The sequence below is a fragment of the Suricata suricatta genome, chromosome 4 (genome assembly GCF_006229205.1).
Source record: "Suricata suricatta isolate VVHF042 chromosome 4, meerkat_22Aug2017_6uvM2_HiC, whole genome shotgun sequence".
Lineage (NCBI taxonomy): Eukaryota > Metazoa > Chordata > Mammalia > Carnivora > Herpestidae > Suricata > Suricata suricatta.
Genome location: NC_043703.1, coordinates 1264611 through 1286174, shown reverse-complemented (window position 1 = coordinate 1286174; position 21564 = coordinate 1264611). Strand labels below are relative to the sequence as shown.

Here is a 21564-nt window from a genome sequence, read left to right as displayed (position 1 = left end):
TGCGTCCCCCAGAATTCACACGTTGAAACCCTTGGGGGTGGGGCCGGTGAGTAGACTGAGATAAGTTCAAGAGCATGAGGCCGCCATGATGGAAGCGGTGACCTACAGGAAGAAGAGACCGGAGAACCGCCCCCGCCCCCTCAGGCACCACGAAAGGCCCTGTGTCTACGGGGAGTGTAGGAGAGCGTGTGTGCAAGCCAGGAAGAAAGCCCTCGCCAAGACTGCAGAGTGCCAGTTCATGGGATTTGGCGATATTTGGAGAGGAAGGAATCTTCCGGGCACCCTTCAACTCTCTGATGCAAAGTCGAGGGTCAGAGTCACGAAGGGGATCTACCTCCTGTCGGGGCCGAACCTTCAGCTTTCATTGCGGAGTGAGTGGAGAATGAGCCGATGAGGAAGGCACCTCGGATTGTTGCCCAGGGACGGAACTCTGTGTCCTGTGCGCTTCCCTCTCTGTCTCGTGCCCTTCACTCTGACTGGCGGGACGCAAAGGCACTGTCAGAAGCCTCGAGAGGAGCCGGGGCCTGTGAGAGATGCCGTCAATCCACTCGTGATTCTGGCTGTGGCCACAGCCTGTTTCTGAGACCGTGTCTTGAGACCAGTGGCTGCTCTGTCACGGAAAATTCCAGAAGGCCCTGGCCGAGGTGTCTCCGTGAACGCGGCTCTCGGCGTCCAGCCCTGCACATGTTGCCTGGCTGTACATCCTCACTTAGAGCGGGTCCATCCACGCGTTGTTGGCGCCCGGGTACGTGGATGGGACCTCAGAAAGCCCAGGAGGCCTCCTGCTGGAAGTTCGATGGCGCCCTTAGAGAACTCTCCTGGGAGTGCGTGGCGGCTCCGTCAGCTGAGTGTCCGGATTCCGCTCAGGTATCGGTCTCTCGGTTCGTGAGTCCCAGCCCCGCGTCGGGCTCACTGCTGTCAGCCTGTCAGCGCAGAGCCCGAGTCGGGTCCTCTGCCCCCCTCTCTCTGCCCCTCCCCGCCTGCGTCCTCCCCCCAAATGAATATTAAAACAAAAAAAGAAAACTCTTCTTCGATAGACAAAGCAGGGACTTGAGGCCCTTGGGACCCCCGGCTCTGGGAAAGACCCTGCAAACAACCCTAGAGCTCACTCCTCAGCACTGCCGTTTTGTGCATAAATATTGCAACTCTGTTGACTAAAGAAGGGTGAGCAATTACTTTGGGTAGGTAAGTGGATGCTTCTTAAAAGAAAATTCAGTCCACAAAAATGCAAGCTTTCAGGGTCTGACGGCCTGCCAGAGGTTGCAGAGAGAGGAAACTCACCCCGAGCCTGCCTGGATAAAAATCCAAATTGACTGGCTCCCCTAAAGTGAACCCTTAGGGGGAGGACTGCTTTCAGGCGCGAATATTTCACGAGTCACACGGTATCATTAGGAGCTGGATTTTCACCCTGACTTCTGCTAAGTTGGCTTGAGTCTTAATCTTCACACACTAACAAGATCGAGTCGCTGGCCCCGTCTCCCACATCCTCGTGGGAGTCAGCAAACAAGTCCTTCCAGAAGTCCCACTCGGAAGTCTTGCTGCATCGCTTGCCTGCGGTTGAGCTGGGTGCCCGTCGTGGAAGGAGCCATGCGGGCTGGAGCAGCTGCCTTGCTCTTGCTGGCGTGGCAGGGCCCGGAGGTGGCAGCAGGGTCCTGCACCGGGGCCGCATGGCCCGGGAACGGGTGAGTTCACAGCAAAGGTCTAGTTACCGGAGGAGGGCTGCGGAGGCCGCAGACAAAGGGAGCGCCTCACCACACTCTCCAAACAGACAAATTATGGGGTTAGTATTCACACTACAGAAAGGCCTTCACCTCACAAAAGGGTACTTTACAGAAGGATTCACTGAAGCTTTCCTTTAAACAGTTGTCTCCAAGAGCAGCTAATCCCTTGTTTAGTGATCATTAATGCTTCAGTAGAAAAGCTGAGGGAAGAAAACCTTACAGCTAAAATGCAAGAGCCACTGTCAATGGAGAATCAATCAAGAAGGAAATAAAACAAATTTGAAATGGTAGGTTAGTCAACTGGAAAATGGGATTTGATTTACATAAAACTCACAAACACATCTATGCAAAAACAAGGTCATGTCTATTGAGGAAAAATTGCATGTATTTTAGAGTATGGTTAGCGATGATCCTAATTCTCCAAAGGAAGCAAAAATTATTCTGCAAGTTCTAGGTGCCCGTAAGTTCGAGGGTTTCCTGCACGGCGCGCCCCCCCCCCCCCCGTCCTCCACCTGGAGCAAACCTGCCAACTAACTGACCACCTACGGAACTGGCTGCCTCGGTGTTTGGGGCACCTGTTCCCAGGAGAGACTGTCTGGGGTAACTGAGAACCCCAAGAGAGTCCTGGGGGCTGGTTCTCCAAGTGGCTGCTGTGATCGAAATTAGGAAAACAAGTGAGGTTTGAGTTTCTGAAAGTTCAAATTGCGCATTGGCCATTGAATGCATATGAAAACTCTCATCAGCATTTACAACTCACACGGGTAAATGTTTCTTTGTTTTGTGAAGTTTGAGTTCCCTAGTAATGGAAATCGTTATCATGTTAGTTATTTTATGGTTATTGCTGTTGTCTGTATTTCATTACTACATTCTTGGGCAATTCCAGTTTCTGGCCCATCTTCATAAACTGTGACTTTATTATTACATAATGTTTGGCTTAGAGCCATCAGTCCTGAAATCTTCATTATTTTGTTAGTATTGCCACTTCCTTCTTTCACATGTGTTTATATTGCTTGAATGTTCCTCGTTTTCAACGGTTCCTTACCACTTTGTCAGAAGGACTTTTTGGAAACCACATGTAGCTGGGTTAAAAAAAAAGAAAAAAGAAAAAAACACACAGTCTAACAACCTCTGATTTTAAGAGAGCAATTTATCTCATTCACATTTAGTGTAAAACAGATATTCTAATTCTTTTGTCTTATGTCATGATCATTATTGGTTAAACTTGACTCTGCTTTCCTTTTCCTTTTCTTCATTTTGGATGGTTTGATTTAGTTGACATTCATTCCCATTTTTCTTTCTGTGAATTTGGCATTTCTGCATTTTTTTATTCAGCTAGTGGCCATGCATCCATCCCTCATCCTTGTAATTCCCACACGCTTCTCAACTGTTGGATGAAAACAGAACTAAAGTGTTTGATTCCCTCACTTTCCCCTTTGCACAAGGCAGATGAGCTAAAACAGCCGTAATCTGACCTGTTCTCTGCTCGTAACCCCTCATTTTTGCTAAGAGAGGTGAGCATTTTAGTGCAAGAATATTATTGGGGTTTTTCCCTTGTAGCATGCCTTTTCTCTCTTAAAACAATAATCTACCCTTTATCACAAGTCCTCAATCTTATTATTATTTGTTATTATTGGAGCTGACTCCAAAGGGCACGGACTTCATTGCTGCCCCGTATTTCGCTTACTTACCTTCTCCTTTCTTGAAGCTGGCAACAAATGGAAGGTTGACACACTCAAGTTTGCTTTGAAAATCCATCCACTTGAATCTTTCCAAAGCGCTCGTTCACATTATCCAATTATTGTCATTGTGGCTTTGTGAATTAGTCCCCCTTTTACTGGTGAGAAAATGGAGAACAGTTATGTCCTAGTGCTGTAGGCCCCCACCCCAATTCCCTAACACCCTGCCTCCCCAAGACGCCAGAAGTAGTCTCTGGGAGCGTTCATGTATCCAGGACAAGTGCCAGGGTCTCAACAAAAGCTTTTTAAGTAAAAGAGGCCGCTGCCCCTGTAGGATCATTGAAATGCAGAAATTGATTTTAGTGAAAATTACATGAAAGAAACAAAAAGGAATATTAATTTCTTCAAAATCACTTATCTCCTTGTATCAGTTTTTATTGTCTCTTTAGAACAGTGATGTTTTATCTGGATTTTGTGTGTCTTTACTTTGGTAACTGCCAGAGAGCGGGTAGGGGAGGATGGGGCTGGCGGGCAGGAAGCGTGGTGGGCGGTGAGGAGGGCTGTTAGCTTCCTTTCCAGGTCCCAGAATGTAGCCACATCCTGTGATTTCGTCTGTCTGTCCATTCATTCCGTAGACATTTCTGGGCCCGGCTGGGAGCCGAGATTCTGGGATCCATGACCCGCCCCTCCACCCTGACGCACTGAGCAGCTCCAGCCTGGCAGAGAAGACAGACAGGAAAACCGAAAACTACAGCACGTTGCAACATGTGATATTTCCACAGGAGCCGCCGTCTGCAGGCCTGGTCCCCCGCCATGGGCTCACCTCCGTCAGCTTTCCGGGACTCAGACCTGGCCCCTTCCCCCGACATCAAGGTCGGGTGAGGCCTGAGCTCAGTTCTGGGGTCCTGCTCTGGGGTCCGGCAGCAGCTCATGCCTCATGACTTTGTTGAGGCCTGTTTTGCGCACCGTCCTTGAAGAAAGGTTCGTGAACAGAGTATGCACATTCAGGTTAAAGATTAATGGAGGAGAAGTATGTTAGGCTTCATCCACCCCGTCATCTGGGGAGGCGAGGGCGGTGCAGGCACGCTGATCACGAGCCTGCACATCCTCACTTCACGGGTCCCCGGGGAGACTGCACCTCTTGGAGATGCGCCGGCTAGAAGAATCCGTCAGCCCTGACATGCCCCTTCTCCCTCGGTCACTCGCGGCCGGCTCTGTGATGGGGAGGGGCTCGCCCACAGACACCGCGGAAGGTCACACCGAAATCTCGCTTCTTATCTCCACCCGCTGCTGCGGTTGTCCCTCACGGTCAAGAGCACGGTGTCCGGCATTATCTGAGCACCCCTCCCCCTGCAGTGAATAACCTGTGCTTCCTGACGCCCCGGGCCTGCTGACTCGGCCGTCCTGCTGACACTGTGCCAGGAAGACCCCGGCAGGCCCCCCGGGGAGCGGTCACTGACACCTACTGTGTGCTCAGAGCCGCGTCACACACAGCGACGTTTCCAGGTGGCCTCTCTTCTCTTCCAACACCGGTGCCCAACACGGCCATCGTCCGAGGCCAGTCACGGAGACGCATGCCGTGCCCCGTCTCCTCGGGCCTTTTAAGGGACACATCTGCCTGGGTTCCCCTCGGCTCTGAGTCTCCGGCGTCAGAGGCTGGTGACAATTTGCTGGCACGCTCTAGGATTGCTCCCGACTCGTTTCTATGTTTAAAAATTCATGTACTGGGTTCCCTGAGAGCCAGGTAGTCAAAGTGAACGTTGCAAAACCCGGTAAAGACCTAAGAAGTGAGAGCGGACACTGCCGGCCGCGCTGAGAAAGCAAAGTCGTTTCTTCCCGTCATAACTTTGTCTCTGCACAAAATGGTCTCAGTACTTTTGAAACATCCACAGGGAAGGTGACTCGCTTTATGAGATGGGCAAACGCAGTCCCCTGTGACTTTGAGGCTGGAAATTCGATAGTTCCCTGCGGGGCCACCAGAGCGCCGCCTCACCTGCGGCCGGGCGCCTCCGACCCGCCACGCGGCTGCGGTATTAATTCCTGCAGCAGAAATCGCAAGGGGCCGGTGACTTTTCACCTTCACCAAAGGGGTTTCTATGGTAACAAAAGCACGCTGGGTGATTCGCAGTTAAAAACAGCAAAACAGAACTGGCCCAAAGTCCAGGTCGTGCTGGAACTCGGGCCACGAGGACTCTTTCTGCAACCAAACCGAATTCTGTACGGACGTGGCGGTGGCAGCTGCACGTGGTGACCCTGGTGGGGGGCGGCACCTGCACGTCCGCCTCCCTGAAAACACCCGAAAGCAAAATCTTAGAGAAGTGCCTTCATCTTTCCACGACAAGGCAGGCGACTCCCCAGGCAAGTAAGAAGGGAAGAGTACTCGGCTGGGGGGAGACGGGGAACAATGGTGGACCCTGAAACCCGCCCCCCCCCCTGCTTGTTAGGGAAATGCGCTGCAATCCCAAATCTCCCATCCTTTGGGGGCGTTGCTATTGTTTCTGCTGTTTAATTACAGGGGGAGGGCCACGCGAGGGACACAATTCACAGATTCCTGCTCCTCGCCGAGGAGGGAGAAAGTGATCTATTTGCAGGAGTTGTGTATTTTTTTCAGGCACTTTACGGAGACACCCCAACCCCCTTGGTTGCTGACTGTAAAATAAGAAAACTATTACCCAGCTGGGGTAACAATGGGCTCCCACAGTGCCTTTCTGCTCAGCCCGCAGCTGCAGCGAAAGTGGGAACAGAGCGGCAGGCTAACATTCTTCCCGTGCAGCCTGTTTCTATGGGCGAGGAGCCCTCCCACTGATCCGATGTATTTTCTATGCAAAACTGCACAAGAAGTGACATTTTAAAAGTTTTGACCTTTGTTTTTTTTTTTTTTTGCATGAACCAAGCCATACATTTCTTAAACCTTCTGACAGAGTGTCTGTTGGAAAAGGCAATAGCCATTACTGTAATAATAAAATGTTTCAAAATTGGAAAATTCTATATTAAATATAATGCACAGATAACCTTTGTCTGTAAAATGATAGTGATGTGGGCCTTGGAACCGCTTGTTTATTGTTCCCGGAAAACAGATGATGACACATTTCAGGCATATTTAGGAAACAATTTCACTGGACGCAGTGTTTTCATTTGCTAATTTAAGACTTTTCATGATTTCCCCCCAAAAGAAGGATTCGTGAGGGTTTTGCATCTACACGCCAGGGTGTTTCCACTTAATATTAATGGCCATGGTGTTTGTTCAGAAAACTATTCTTTGCATAACAAAAATATTATTTTAAAAAATTGCTTTTGTTTCTCAATACATTTAGGGTTGGTTTTTTTTTCCTTTGAGGGAAGTTTAATTCTTATTTGAATCTAAAACTTCTGTATTAAGGAAAAAAGAGGAACACAAATAACTGAGAGACCAAATGTCAAAGAGAACTTTCTTTAAAAGACCTTCCAATTAGTAAGGGACATGAATGGGGGGGAAAGGCTCAGCTACAAAGATATAAAGAAAGAAAATTAGGGCAAATGAGACGTTGAATTATTTGCAACAAAAGAGGGGTGAATAGGAGATGGATGAGGAAATACCACATTCTCCAGTTAAAGGATTATGCTGCTTTCGAGTCTCCGCCCAGCCCTCCAAGTGGTGCGCCCGGGCAGGGGTCCACCAGCCCTCCATGTGACCGCGGTGACCAAGCAGGGGTCCGGCAGCGGGCGGGCTGGACACTCTTCCCTAATCTGTCCTTCAACAGCTGCCAATGTGGACTTTTATGTTTAAGGCTAGAAGATTCTCAGGGGTAAGTGGGAGTTAGCTTTTCTAAGATGTTTGGAGGTAAGCGTGCCGGCCTCTCCTGGGCGGGGGCTGCTCCAGGAATCAGGCTGCGTTCTGAAAGCAGATGAGACTCTAGGAAACCGCACCAACTTTGGATTCTGTGTCCAGCTTTCCCTCTTGCTCTGGGCCACCTCTTCACTTCCGTCTTTCCTCCTGGAAGACAGACAGCAGAAGTCACCGTCACCACCGGACAGTCGGTCCCCGGCTAACTGGCGAGTCACTGCAAGTTACTGATTTGACTCCAGCCGGAACTTTCAGACAAGGGTGCTTCCTCTAAATCACAAAGTTGTAAAACTCCTGCAGAAGACTAGAGTGGGATTTCATTCAGAAGTTTCAGGTGGTTCCTTAGCACAAACTACCTGTCACCTCCCACTCACTCTCAGAAGAGACATCGGACCAGCGGGGGTGCTGGGAGCTTATCAGCATTTTGCATCATACATGAGAAAAAAAATCTTTTTATGCTGTGAAAAGGGAAGCGTCTAGAATTACACTGACATCTTCTTAACCCATTGCTACTATCCAGAAGTTCCAAAAGTGGAATGTTAGAGCTGGGAACGCTGAATTCACCTAATTCAAACCTGAAGAAACCGGGGATCAGAGAGGTTAGGTGACTTACCCAAGGTCACAGAGCTTGGAGCAGAAGTACAGCTAGAACAGGGTCCCTTTTCCAGAGCCCATCTTGGCAATGCCCCCTTCCCCTCTCTCCCCCTCCCCTCTCCTTTCCCTCCCCCTCCCCCTCCTCATTATTTTGCTAAAACTTAAGCACAGCAACTGCTTTAAAGCTGAGCTGGAGGGGCGCCTGGGTGGCTCAGTCCGTTGGGCCTCTGACTTTGGCTCAGGTCATGATCTTATGTTTGTGGGTTCGAGTCCCGTGTCGGGCTCTGTGCTGACAGCTCAGAGCCTGGACCTGCTTCCGATTCTGGTCTCCCTCTCTCTCTGCCCCTCCCCGCTCATGTTCTGTCTCTCTCTGGCTCAAAAATAAATAAAAAACATTTTTAAAAAAGAAGGTTGAGCTGCGTCCAAGACCCTCCCCCACACCCGCCGCCTGTGCTCTCGCCAGCGTGGCCCCCGTGGTCTTGGTGGCATCCATGCAGGTACATCTGCCTTCTCAGAGCGCACCTGCAGACAATACTCGTTAGGAAAGATCTCCCGGAAGGCAGGGCGAAGGACCCTTCGAAGGTTGCCATGAAAGATTTGGGCCTGGCCTTCGGAGGATGGGGGCAGCAGCCAGACCCCACGGCCCTGTCCTGGGGTGCAGTGGGGCTCCTGGCTCCGCCGAACTCCGGGACCGGTCACTGCCCGACGGGGCCGGGGCCCTGTGGGTTTGGTGGCCGAGGTCTGCGCTCACCTGAATCACCGCGGCGGGTGGGTGGCCTGAATTACCCCCTTCGGACAGGGCCAAGCGGTGGAAATGCAGACAGCCTGGGAAGGACATTTCAGTCCAACCCAGGAGGCGAACCCAGCAGGGTCAGCATGCTGCCCGGGAGTCGGCGTGCTCCCCGGGGCCGTCTCTCTGCACACTAATGGGGTTGACCAGTTAGCCGAGGAGCGGATATGCACTGATAAGTCATGAGGGGGCTGTGGGGCTACCACACGGAGACTCTGGGGTGCAGAGGCCTTTGGACCCACACAGGACGGGCGGATGTGGCAGAACCCACCTTGTACAGGGAGGAGGCGCCTGCCCCTGGAGGTTGAAGAGTAGACAGAAAGTGTGCGGTTTTGACTCACTAAGAAAAATGAGAGGCTAAATATTGTATTAAGGAATTATCTCGAAAATTACACCTGACTGGGGAGTGGCAGTGATTCGCGAGGGCACACCGGGAAGGAGGTCTGTCTGGGGTGAGCCACTGATCTTTCAAAGCAACGTTGTTTTGGCCAAAACTCGATTTTCTGAATTTGTTCTGGGCTGGCTTTCCGGAGCCCGCTGGTGAGGGTGGAGCTGGCCGAGGTCAGGCTGGGGTCCTTTCCACCGAAGCAAAACAAGACCGTTGGGTTAGACTGTGGGGGCGTGTGGGCGCGGGGCACCGGGGCCCCGTGCCCGCCTCACCTGAGCGGACCAGGGGGCGCTGCTGGCCACCGTGGCGTCTGCCTCGTGCCACGTGCAGATTTCCGACACAAGCCACGGGTTCCAACGTCCAAACAGGCAGAGTGAGCACAGAGCAGACAGGGAAGCCACACAACCTTTTCTCTTCTTGTGGCTGGAAAAATCTGTTCCAGATTTTAGGAAGGGTTACGAGGGGGGAGAACAGAGAAGTCCCAATGACCAAAGACGAAGCTTGTATTAAAATCTTCATTTTTCTTTTCTGTAGGTGTTTTTACTAAGCTCCAGTTTTATTACCTGTAAAATGGGTACAACAATAGTGTTTTCATCCCAGATCAGGGAAATCTCGCGTAAGGCCTGAGAGGTACTTAGCTTGCTAAAAGGAACAACGGTTTTTATTGTGAAAAATGTCCACACACAAAATCCAGGGAATAAAATAGCTGCTTAAGGCCAGATACAGACCCCCTGTGGAGCAGTGAACCCGAACATGGATTCTCGCAGTGGACGGGATTTTCAGAAGAACAACCATCGGCCACACCCTCCTCGGGGCCCCAGAACTGTATTTACAGGACACACTTCGGTACATCCGTTTTCTGGAACTTACCCTGGGGAAGAACCAGCACAGCACGGGCTTCAGGGCCACGCACAGAACGGCATCGCAAGGCTCGGGTCCCGATGCTCCACTAAGACGCGTCCACAGTCGCTTGTCTTGGTCTGTCAGTAATTTCCCGGGTCCCTCTCCAAGCGAGCAGACGGGGGAGCACATTTGCATGACACAAAGGGCCAGGGTGCTTGTGAAGGGCGGGTGGTTACCGTAATTAGTCACGAGAGCCAAAGCCGGGGAACTTGATGCCAACTGTAGCCAACGATCATGGCTGGAAGCTGCAAATGTCGGTGTTGCCCTCTAATTAGACTCCGCGTGTCCCCCGTTCACTTGGCAGGAAAGGTCGGGGAGGATTATGTGCGTAGGCGTGAACTGGCGGCGGAGTCTGGCGAGTGTGCACGCGGCACCACGGGCGGAAGTGAGGAGGACCACCTCCGCCGTCCCTCCAGCGGCGCTGGCCGGGGTCCCTGCCCCCGCTGGCGATCTTCCCCGAAGTCGGGCTGTTGGTTGAAGTCAAACTTGGTTTTTGTTCACAGAGACAGATCTCTCTTTACACCCTTTCCCTGGGGACGGGGAGCAGGAAGCCGCAGAACTGAACTGCCCTGTGAGGGTGGCAGCTGGTGCCCAGGCACCGGTGACGTGAGCATGCGGCTCTGGTGGCTCCACGGGTCCGTCCGGCCACATCGGGTCCCAGCCTCACACCATCCAGACCAGCACAACGCTGCATTTCACGACTGGATTTACAATTGTTTTCATCAGAACCACATGTGAAATAAGAGACTTAAAAACTTCAGGGCGCCTGGCTGGCTCCGTTGGAAGAGCATGTGACTCCCGACCTCAAGGTCACATGTGGTTTGAGCCCCACGTTGGGTGTGAAGATTACTGGAAAAAACAAATAAATAAACAATACTTTAAATGCCTATTAAAAAAATCCACCTAAAGACAGCTGTCCTTTTTGGAGCCCCTCCAATCTAGAAAACACAAAACTATGTTCTACTCTGTAACTAACACGTGGCAAGTCCACTCAAAGTTCAACGAGAAAAAAAAATCTCTTTTAGTTGCCAGGTGAGACGAGAAGCAGGGTGTGTATGATTATTTGAAGTTAACTCTCTACGAAGACCCGCGGACTAAACGGACACGTCCCGAGTGTCTCTAAGTCCCATGTCGTGTTGGCGTATGCCGTCTCTTTCCTTCCGCTCCCCCGTGTAAATAAGAACACCAGAATGCCCACGCCACAGCCCCCTGAAAATGGCTCTGCATTTGCACGTGGGAGAGAACTTGACTGCTCTCAGTAAATAGCAAAAGGTCAGTGGTCCATCTGTTCGTTTATACGACCCTTATTCTATCTCCAGGGATTTACTTACTTTAATAAATTAGTGAGTCGGTGAGCAAATACGCATGAGCAGCAGACCCGAGAGCCTGCCGGTGGCGGAGCACGGCGGTAAGTGAAACAAAAGCCCGACCGGATTCGCTGGCGTCTCTCCTGTTCTCGGAGCGCCCGCGCCCGAGTGGAAGCTGCCTCTTGCTTCCTTCCTCTCGTCATGTCACGTTTACGGGGACCGTTGTTCTAGCAAGTACTTGAAGCCCTTTATGCCCAGAGTATCGGGTATCAACTAAGAGTGGGTGTTACTGTGAACGCATTGGCCCAGGATGCCCACCTATGGGCGCCCACTCTGCACTGTTCGGGTGTACGGAAGGCACAGCGTTTGGTCAGCTCTGGTCTCGGAGACACTGCCCACCCCCGAGACGCCTCCCTGCGCGATCCACGCCGCTGAGGGGCCTTGGGGGGCCCGGCACCTGGGTCCCTGTCAAGTGCCCACCTCAGTCAAACTGCTGGAAGTGGGGAGGCCGCCAGGGTGGCGGCAGTCCCGCTGAGGGCGGGGTCGGGGTCGGGAGCGGGCAGGGGGCGTGGGCGGCATCCAGTCCGGGGAGCCAGCACGTACCGGGCCTCCTGCACAAGGGAGGCGCTATCTCCTCTTGTGGGCAGAGATGAGTCACATGTGCTGTTTCCTTCCAGAAGGTTCTGCTCCAGAGATGCAGACTCGGGCAGTCAGTTCCGACTCAGGCAGGGGAGATCCAGGAAGGCTTCATGCAGAAGCGGCATCTGAGCTGAGCCTTGGTGGGGGTGGGGAGACAGGGGGACGCTAGGAGTGTGACAGGCCGAGCAAGCGGGGGACCATTTCTGCCGTGGAAGCAAGAGTGTGGGCATAGCCACATGGCTGCCGTGGACATCGGCTGAAGGGAACAGAGCCTGGGGTGGGGCTGGGACCCCGGCAACCAGGTGAGGCCAGAAGGCCCTCAGCAGTTCCAGCTTTGTTCTGGAAAAAGCTTCTTGTCCAGAGTGCCCAAGCGGAGCCAGCAGGTTCCATGGGAAGGTGGGAGACGGGCGGGCTGGGCTTCTGGGTCGTCCCTGGACAGCTGTGTAAGACAGTGATGGGGGCTCTTACCGGAATACCTTCCTCCCCCCACCCCTGCTCTGTGCTCCCCGCCCCTGCTCTGTGCTCCCCACCCCTGCTCTATGCTCCCCACCCCCGCCCTGTGCTCCCGGCCCCGACTCTGGTGCTGCTGACCAGAGTTGATCTCTGGCTTGTGGATGCATCACCCCACCTCTGCCTTCATCTTTACCTGGAGCTTCCCCTGGGGGTGTGTGTGAGTTCAAATTCGCTTTTTCACCAGGACACCAGCCTCACTGGATTAGGGACCCATCCTATTCCGGTATGACCGCATCTTAACCAATTACACCTGCAGCAACCTCGTCTCCAAACAAGGTCATAGCAGAGCTCCTGGAGGTGCGCACTTCCTCTCTCTTTGGGAGCACACAGCTCAAGTGTAACGCTGATTTTAGGGGCTGAAAATTCATATATTTGAAGGCAGGACAAAGTTTTCAGTTCGTTCCCTTCCACGATGACCTCAGAGGGACTGTGTTCTGCACATCGCACTACAAATATCAACCAGAGAAAGCCCAGTGTGCAGTTCTTTTGTCTGGGCCCGCTGAAAGGCCCTATGAAAAAATGTTTATTTCCTCAGCCAGCCTGAATTGGCCAATGTTTCAGACTTTACCGGACATCTGGGGTTAAAGTTGCAGGTTGGACGGCTTCCCGGATGGACGGACAATGGACGGACCACACAGGCCGCGCTCAGCCTCCTCACCCCAACTGCCAAAGAAGCCGCTCACCCAGCAACGCGACCCAGGGGCGAGGGGAACGGGCAGAAGGCGGCACGGAGCCCAAAAAGCGCACGGCAAGTCTGTAATTTGGGCTAATGAAAAGCTCCAGATACAGCTAATTTAGTTACATAAGAATGTGCAGAGCGGTCGGAGGGTTCCTGCTTGGCTTTATTTTCGGTGCCTCTCCATGAGGTTCGTTCAAGGTCATTGGTGGTGGAGGGAGTTTAGCCTGAGTAGATGGTGGCGAACAGTGTGTCCTCCTGGAGACGCGCAAGGCGGGCCGCGGGGGCAGGCGTCAGGGAAGACAAGCCGCCAGGGAGGCCCGCGACGCGGAGAGGCCCCACTCGCGCCCAGCCAGCCGTGCGGGTCCAGAGCGCCGCTGTCACGTTAGTTCAGACACCAAGCGGATGGTGGCTACAGCAAGCCCTATGGGAAGCGTCCCCCCCCCCCCGAAATCACGGTGCAGTGAGATGCAAAGCAAGCAATTAACCAAGAAAAAATATCCAAGGAGCTACCGGGAAAATCGTTAAAACCCAGAAAAACAAGCAGGATAATTATACAAAATGCATCCAGCAGCTCGGAGGAAGAGGGCTGAGAGCGGAAGGTAGCAGCTGGGTCTCACCCTCCTATCCCCGCGAACGGATGTTTCGAGGAATACATTTTCTTTAAGATGGAAATGCACTTCGGGCTTTGGGGGAGGGGGTCCAGCATTGTTGGGGTTTTACAAGAGCGTGGAGCGCTTCCTTACCGAACACAAGACAGAGCCACAGAGCGGGCGCAGGACGAGAGTCAGCTGGGCTGCGCCCCCGTGGATCACGGGGCAGGAGGAAGGGCGCACACCCCCCAGTCTTGGAGCAGAGGGCGGACGGCAAAGCAGCACAGACCCTGCGGGTCAGGACTCTCCCCTCCCTGGATGTGCAGGCCGGGAGGAGGGCAAACAGGTGCCCGAATAACACTCAGGACAGGCGGGCGTGACGGGGCTGGAGTGAGGATGTGAGCTCACCGGTGGATGGAAAGGACTCTGAGGAAGCGGTGCACAGGCCCGCCTCCCTCCCACGGCCCTGCCGTCCACAGGTCCAGCTCCAAGACCCCCGACCAGCGGCCCAGACACCCACTGGTGTCCTGGGAAGGGAGAAGCCTGGCGAAAGATACTAACAAGACCCCCGAGGCGGAAGACAGACAGACAGAGCTTTCCAGGAAATCTGCAACATGGACACCTCGTCACGGTGAGGCGGCCACATTGGTGTGGGCCTCGGCACGTCTGGGCCACGGGTTTGCGGGCGCGCACGCCTCGAGGTGACTCTTAAGTCCTTCGTTTGGCAGCGCCGCCACGGGCCCCGGTGCCCCTACGAAGACTCCGGCCGTGGTTCTCACGGGGAGCGTGGTGAGCAGGCCCCCCTCCCCGCACTGGTGGGCACGCCCGAGCGGGGAGGGGCGGGTTGGGACGGGAGGCAGGTCGCTGGCTGCGTGGAAGCTGAGTTCCCCGTCTCGGACACAGACCCCAGCAGGGGAACTGCTGCCTTTCTGGGGCTAGACGGCTTCCGCGGAGGGCGCGGCAGGGGCTGTGCTTCTGTTTTGCTCAAGGGCCCGTCTGTGGAGGAGTCAGAGCGGAGCCGGAACAGAACTCTCACCAGGTCCCCTCTCCTTACGGGGATGCCCTCCCTGCTCTGTTCAGCCGTCGGCACACTCGGTGGGGGAGGGGGGATGCCAGCACGCGGGGGCGCGCCCTCAAGACCACCAGCTCTCAGACAGAGCTGATGTCCAGGTTTTCCCAATCTGCATCTGTCACTGGCTTCTGCCGTGGGTGGGTCGTGTCCCCGCAGACGATATGTTGCACCCCTAACCTCCGGCACCCTCGGGTGTGACCTTATTGGAAACGGAGTCGGGGAAGATACGATCAAGTGAAGATCCAGCCTGACAGTGTGGGAAGATGGGCGGGGTTGGAGCAGTGTGGCCACAGGCCGAGGGACGGCCGGGCCACCGAAGCCGGCAGACCCTCCCAAAGCCTCCAGAGCCCAGATTTCAGAAGAGCAGCCTCCAGGACGCATGTTAAGCTGCTGTTTCTGGCCACAGCAGCCCTAGGATGGGGACACAGTCTGCGGGTAGGGTACTGCAGACTGAGCCACCAGGGTCCGTCCTGGGGCGTTGCAGGCATCTGGTTGAGGACACACTCCTCTGTGCCCCTCGGTGCCACCAGATTTGGGAGGATGTTGGGCCCCTTTCTTGAGGCAGCTTCGGACCACCAGGAACAGGTCTCCAGTGCGCAGAGCTGCATGTCCCCCTCAGCTGCGGGTGGGAACCGGGGGCCGGTGGCCGCTCCCCGGTGCTGGGCTGTGAGTGACCCCACTTGCACACCACCCCGCGCCACACGCCCCAGAGGCCCATCCCGTGAGCGCTGTCGCAGGAAGCGGTGTCCGAAAGACGGCGGGCGCCGGACCCTGGGGCCTCAGGCGTGCGGCAGTGACCTCACTGCGTGGAGTTCCTCAGTCTTGTTTGCGCCGACGCAAAGCCCCTAGGACGTAGGGACGGACGGACCAGAGGAACTCAAACGAGAAAGCGGGCACAGAGCGGTTGACAGGGAGGCTGCCCTCAGGACAGCCGGGACATGCGGGGGCCCCGCGGCGCGCTGGCCGTCGCCTGGCTTCCTGTGCGCCAGAAGCCAGCGCGTTCGCCGCATCCTGCTCACACCGCGGACGCCCCTGCCTTCGCGGGACCCTGCAGGTCGTGACGGCCAGCGTGGCTCTCCTCTCTCGGTGTCGTCATCGCTAGAGAAGTGCCGGCGCCTGCCACGCCCAGCGGGACGCGGGCCCGAGGCGTCCACGCCCGAGGACAGAGAGGGCCCGCGTCAGCTGTCCCCTTGCTAAATTCTCTGCAGAGAGAAAGGCTCTATATTCAGACTTTTCAGAAGGGGCCGGAACTCACGTTAGCGCTGAATGGAACGCCACAGCCAACCCGCTCTGTGAGCAAATCCTTCCCATAGTCCTTCTAATTTTTATCGGATTATAAATAACTTCTGGGCCAGCGGCCAAAGGGAAGCTTCTCGGAGAGCGCGCCGGCGAGCAGCCACGTGAGGCCCTGGCCACAGCCTCCGCTCCAGCCCGACCCCCCACGACCCGCGGAGACTGCACGTGCGCTCGAGATCCGGCCACGGGAGGGAAGGCCCAGACGCGGACACGGGGGGAGGTGTCTGTCCACGGAGCGGTGCTGCAGCCCCCGCTGCCCGCTGTCCCTCGGCCCTCCCGGTGACCCGCCTCCGCGACGCCTTCCCTGGCCACCGGGGGGGTGCTGGAGAGAGCGGGAGGGCCGACGCGCAAAGTACAGGGAGGTGGAGGCAGGCCCTCGGGGCTGAGGCTGGACAGCAGAACTCGGGGCGGGCGGCAAAGTGACGGTGGCCTGAGGGCAGCCACTCCACCGTGGTGGACCCGGGAGGTTGTGCGGGCTGCCCGGGTCTCAGTGACGCCCCGGGGCGGGCTGGCCACGGCTCCCAACGTGGTCTCCAAATGGAGACTGACATCATCCAGAGAAGCGAGTGGCCCGCACGTCCTGTCCACCGCACACGAAGGGCAGCTGCGGGCGGCCAGGGTCCTCGGCGCGAGTCCTCTGTGTGGATCCCACTGTAGAAGGCAGAAGCAGGACCTCGGCGCTGTCAGGAGGCTCCATCCGGAGCACAGCACATACCCGATGCCTTGTAGCTCTCTCGACAGCCCTATGAGGCATGGATGTTTAAGACACACCCATTCGAAAGGTGAGAAAACTGAGACCCAGAGAAGCGGAGATAGTCGCCTGAGACCACGCCCCAGGAGAGGCAGGGGTCACAGGGGGGCAATCACTGTATTGTCCCTGGAGGGGGGACCCTGCTTTATTCTCCTGATGTGATGGGTGACCGCCCCTCCCCCCACCCCACCAAGGGAGGGGCCGCAGGCCCAGGGGTCAGAGCGCGATTGATCCTAAGAGACAGAGACAGCTTGCTTCCCATGCCCGCCTTCCCCAGGGGAGGGGGGAGGGGGAGCCGGTGCCAGCAGGGGTGAGTGGCACCGTCCTCACTGTCACAGCCACAGGCATTGTTTCCCAGTCTGAGACTTCCTGATAGCAGGTCATCTCTACGTCCAACGTGGGGCTCAAACTTCAGACCCCAAGATCACGCTGACTGAGCCCCCAAACACCCTCCCTCAGACACTTTAAACGGCACATTCACGTGTATGACGGTCGGACGGACGCGGGTCTCCCTAACCGGACTGTGGGCGCCATGCGGCCATGGGTGCTTGTGTCCCAACCCCCAGTCGCCCCCGGGTCAGCGCCGGTGCACGCCACCTCCTCCAGTCCGTGCTCGGGCACAAGCTGACCGTCTCTGTTGGCAGAGACGCTGCGAGGGGCGTTCATGGGGCCGGCTGACAAGGGCTCGTTTGCTTACGTGGATTTTTTTTTCAGTTTTATTAAAGGTATAAATGGGGCACCTGGGGGCTCAGTCGGTTAAGCGGCCGACTTCAGCTCAGATCATGATCTCACGATCCGTGAGTTCGAGCCCCACGTCAGGCTCTGTGCTGACAGCTCAGCGCCTGGAGCTGCTTCAGATTCTGGGTCTCACTCTCTCTCTGACCCTGCCCTGCTTGCACTGTATCTCTCTGTCTCTCAAAAATAAATTTAAGGGACGCGTGGGTGGCTCAGTCAGTTAAGCATCCGGCTTTGGCTCAGGTCATGATCTCATGATGTGTGAGTTCGAGCCCCGGGTCGGGCTCTGTCCTGACAGCTCAGAGCCTGGAGCTGCTTCAGATTCTGTCTCCCTCTCTGTCTGCCCCTCCCCTGCTCATGCTCTGTCTCTCAAAAATAAATAAACATTAAAAGCAAATAAAGCTATAAATGGACATGATTTTATTTAAAAAAGTTTTTTTAATGTTTAGTTATTTTTGAGAGAGACACAGAGCACAAACGGGATCAGGGCAGAGAGAGAGGGAGACACAGAATCTGAAGCAGCATCAGGCTCTGAGCTGTCAGCACAGAGCCCAACACAGGGCTCGAACCCACAAGCTGTGAGATCATGACCTGAGCTGTGGTCGGGCACTGAGCCGACTGAGCCCCTGGCACCCGCGGACACGGTTTAGGTCAGGGGGTCCATAGGGCTGTTGCGGTCCTCTGTCTGCACCCCACATTCTCCAGACACTTGCCTGCCGCCCGCAGTGCCGCCCGCTTGGGTGCACCCCTCCCCTGGGAGCGGCCGGTCAGCGAGCTCCGGAGGCCTCGAGCCCCTAGCCCCGGGGGCTCCGTGCGCTGTGGGGCACAGCACTGGGGTCGCCGAGGAAAGGAGCCAAGAACCCAGCCGACACAGGGACCTCTAGGCGGTGGGCTCTGGTCCCTCCTGACCCTCCACTCCCCCTCCCTGCAGCTCCCCCACCGCCCGCTGGCTTAGCCTTGGCCCCTTGCGGTCTCTGGGACGGGGTGGAATGCTGGCCTGCAGAAATAGCTGCAGCTGAGAGGACAAGTGGCGGAGGGCCGGGAGCACCGGTCCAGGTGGGAATGAGCCACGTCCCTCTTCTGACCACAGAGGGGCGGGCGGCCTCCCGGAGCCTCACCGTGGCTCCCGTTGTGTCTTGCCGCCTTCTGTCCAGGCAGAAGAAAAGCGGTATTTATTTTTCCAAAGTGGCCGGTAATCACGTTTTCTGCTGTTTTCGTCCTTCGCAGGGGCGAGGCAAGGCGGGAGAAGGGTATTTTTAAAGAGCGCCTGCAGATGACGGGCAGGGCGTGGAGGGAAGGAGATGCCGGAGGAGAGAAGAGCTCGAGGCCAGCAGGCAGATGCCGTCCCCCCAGGGCCTGGGGTCCACCCTCACGGGACTTTGTCTGACTGCTTCTGAGAGGAGCCGGCAGGACCACGGAGCACTGGAAGAGGAGTCCACGGAGCATCGTTGTCTGACAAGACCCTGTGCACAGGGAACACACGACCCCGAGTCACACTGCCCGGCCCGGGGCTCCGCCGCGGGACACAGCGATTCCAGCCCGAAGTCTGATTTCTAAGCAGCCAGTGGCTTGGCAGCCGAGTGTGGACGGGGCCGCATCCGGCCTCCGTGCAGACGGGCTCTGACCCGGCCTCTCGGTGGCCTGCACGCCGCACCCCCGTCGTGTCCTGCTCTGGGGGTGGGGATTCGCCGCGACAGCAGTGCCCTGTTCTAGACGCCGGCAGTCACTCAGCGGCATTCCCATCTGGGCGTGGCGCTCCGCGCTTCCGCTGCTATGACTGTCCCCAGCGAGCAGGGCCGAGGGTTTGACTCCGTGCCTGGCTGTGCGTTATCCGCCTCACTGAAAACTCTCCGGTTCATGGCAGCATCCAAACCCGCGTAGGTCAGCGCTCCAGAGATGGGCTGCCTGTCCGGCCCCATGTCTAGGAAAATCCGAGTACGAATCAGCTTCAGGAAGGGCCGGGGCAGATTCGAGAGGGCGTTACCGATGGCTGGCTGGGAATGAGGTGGGGCCACAGCGGGGACAGGTGGACAAGCAGCCTCTCGGGCATGAGGGGGGGAGGCACGTTCTCCGAGTGGAGGCACCGTCACGTGGGGGGAGCACCCTCACATGGGGGGGAGCATTCTCACGTGGGGAGGAGCATCCTCACATAGGAGGGGAGCACCATCATGTAGGGGGGAGCACCCTCACGTAGAAGGGGAGCATCCTCACAGAGGGGGGAGCACCCTCACATAGGGGGGAGTACCCTCACGTAGGGGGAAGCATCTCACGTAGAGGGGAGCATCCTAATGCAGGGGGGAGCATCCTCACGTAGGGGGGAGCATCCTCACGTAGGGGGAAGCATCTCACGTAGGAGGGGAGCATCTCACATAGGAGGGGAGCATCTCACATAGGGGGGAGCATCTCACGTAGGAGGGAGCACCCTCACATAGGAGGGGAGCATCTCACATAGGGCGGAGCATCTCAAATAGGAGGGAGCACCCTCACATAGGGGGGAGCATCCTCACATAGGGGGTAGCATCTCACGTAGGAGGGGAGCACCCCCATGTAAGGTGGAGCAGCCTCACGTAGGGGGTAGACCCCTCATGTAAGAGGGAGCATCTTCACGTACAAGGGGAGCAGCCTCACGTAGAAAGGGGGCACAGTCACTGAGATGGGAGCACCTGACATAGAAGGGGAGCACCGTCACACAGAGCGGGAGCACTATCACAGAAGGGGCGCAGGCCTCCACCCCAGGCCTGCGGCCACTCACAGCCACCAGGGATCCAGGCTCAGCGAGGATGGACATGACAGGGATTCAGCCCCACGTGAGGGGGACCTGGCTCGTGTCCCTACCCAGTCCAGGCCCCCAAGGCCAGCTTCTCCCCCTCTGGTGACTTGGTGACTTCTGTCAGAGCGTAAGAGACAGGTCCCACAGCGGCACTAGAGGGACAGCTTCCCTCAGTGGGAGACACCTGCCCCCATGAGTTCTGCACCCCATCCTGTGGGGACCACAACCAGCACCGCATCTGAGCGAAGCTGCCAGGTCTCCTGGGCCAGCGGCTTGCGGGCAGTTTTGAAGCCCTTTCTTTGAACAAAAGCTGCAGGAGATCCAGTATCTGATGCACACGGAAGGGGGCTGGACACGGGACCCCTCGCTCCCTGGCCGCAGGACCCCGGGTCTCCGGGGGAGCACAGGCCTATGAGCCCACGGCCCCCTGAAGTTAACATAGAGCACGGTATGTCCAAATAAAAAATAGCTCATAATACATCACACACTGGCCAGAATGTCTAAAATTAAAATTTTTTAATTAAGAAAAAGCCAAGCTGATCACACCATGTGCTGGCGAGGATGTGGAGAAAGCAGACTCTCTCTGGCCCCCGGGGGGTGAAGCCGCACAACCACCTGGGAACCAGCCTGGCGGCTCCTAGCGGGTCAGGCAGACAGCTGCCAGATGCCCAGCCACTCCCCCCCAGGACCCGCCCGAGGTAAACAAAAGCGTTTATGTTTTCAAGTAAAGACTTGTACACAAAGGTCCACAGCAGTCTGTTTGCAACAGTCAAAGAGTGAAAACCCAGGAGCACCTGGGGGGCGTGGTCGGTTGAGCATCTGACTCTTGATTGTGGCTCAGGTCACCTTCTTGGGGTCGTGAGGTTGAGTCTCACATCAGGGCTCCATGCTGAGCACAGAGCCTGCCTGGGATCCTCCCTCCCTCTGCCCCTCCCCCACTTGCTCTCTCCCTCTTTCTCTCTCTCTCTCTAAAAAGAAATAAAAACTTATTAAACAAACCCCTGAAAACAGCCCAAATGCCCCTCAACAGGTGATCACATAAGCAAACTGCGGCGTGTTCCTGTCCTGGATGCTTTACAGCGACAAAAAGGAACAAACTCGGACCCAGCGATGAGGCTGAATCTCTGTCTGCTGACAAAGCTGGAAAGAGAGGAGGAGGTGCTCTGCGACCCATGTGTCCAGAGGCGGAGTCGGGGGCCGGGCGGGGGTGGGGCCCGGGAAGGAAGGCATCACCGAGGAGCGCCGAGACCCGTCACGGGGACGCCTCACGTGTCTACAGGACAGAATTGAGTGTCCCTGCAGAGCCACCTACAGAGA

General features: G+C 56.1%; 1 long non-coding RNA gene across 1 annotated transcript; it reads right to left on the bottom strand.

Moving 5' to 3' along the window:
• Positions 1-6799: 6799 nt before the first annotated feature.
• On the bottom strand, positions 6800-8942 carry LOC115290423. Its single transcript, XR_003908072.1, has 2 exons — positions 8876-8942; positions 6800-7370 (listed from the first exon to the last, which is right to left on the bottom strand). It is a non-coding gene; the product is annotated as an uncharacterized LOC115290423 (long non-coding RNA).
• Positions 8943-21564: the final 12622 nt, after the last annotated feature.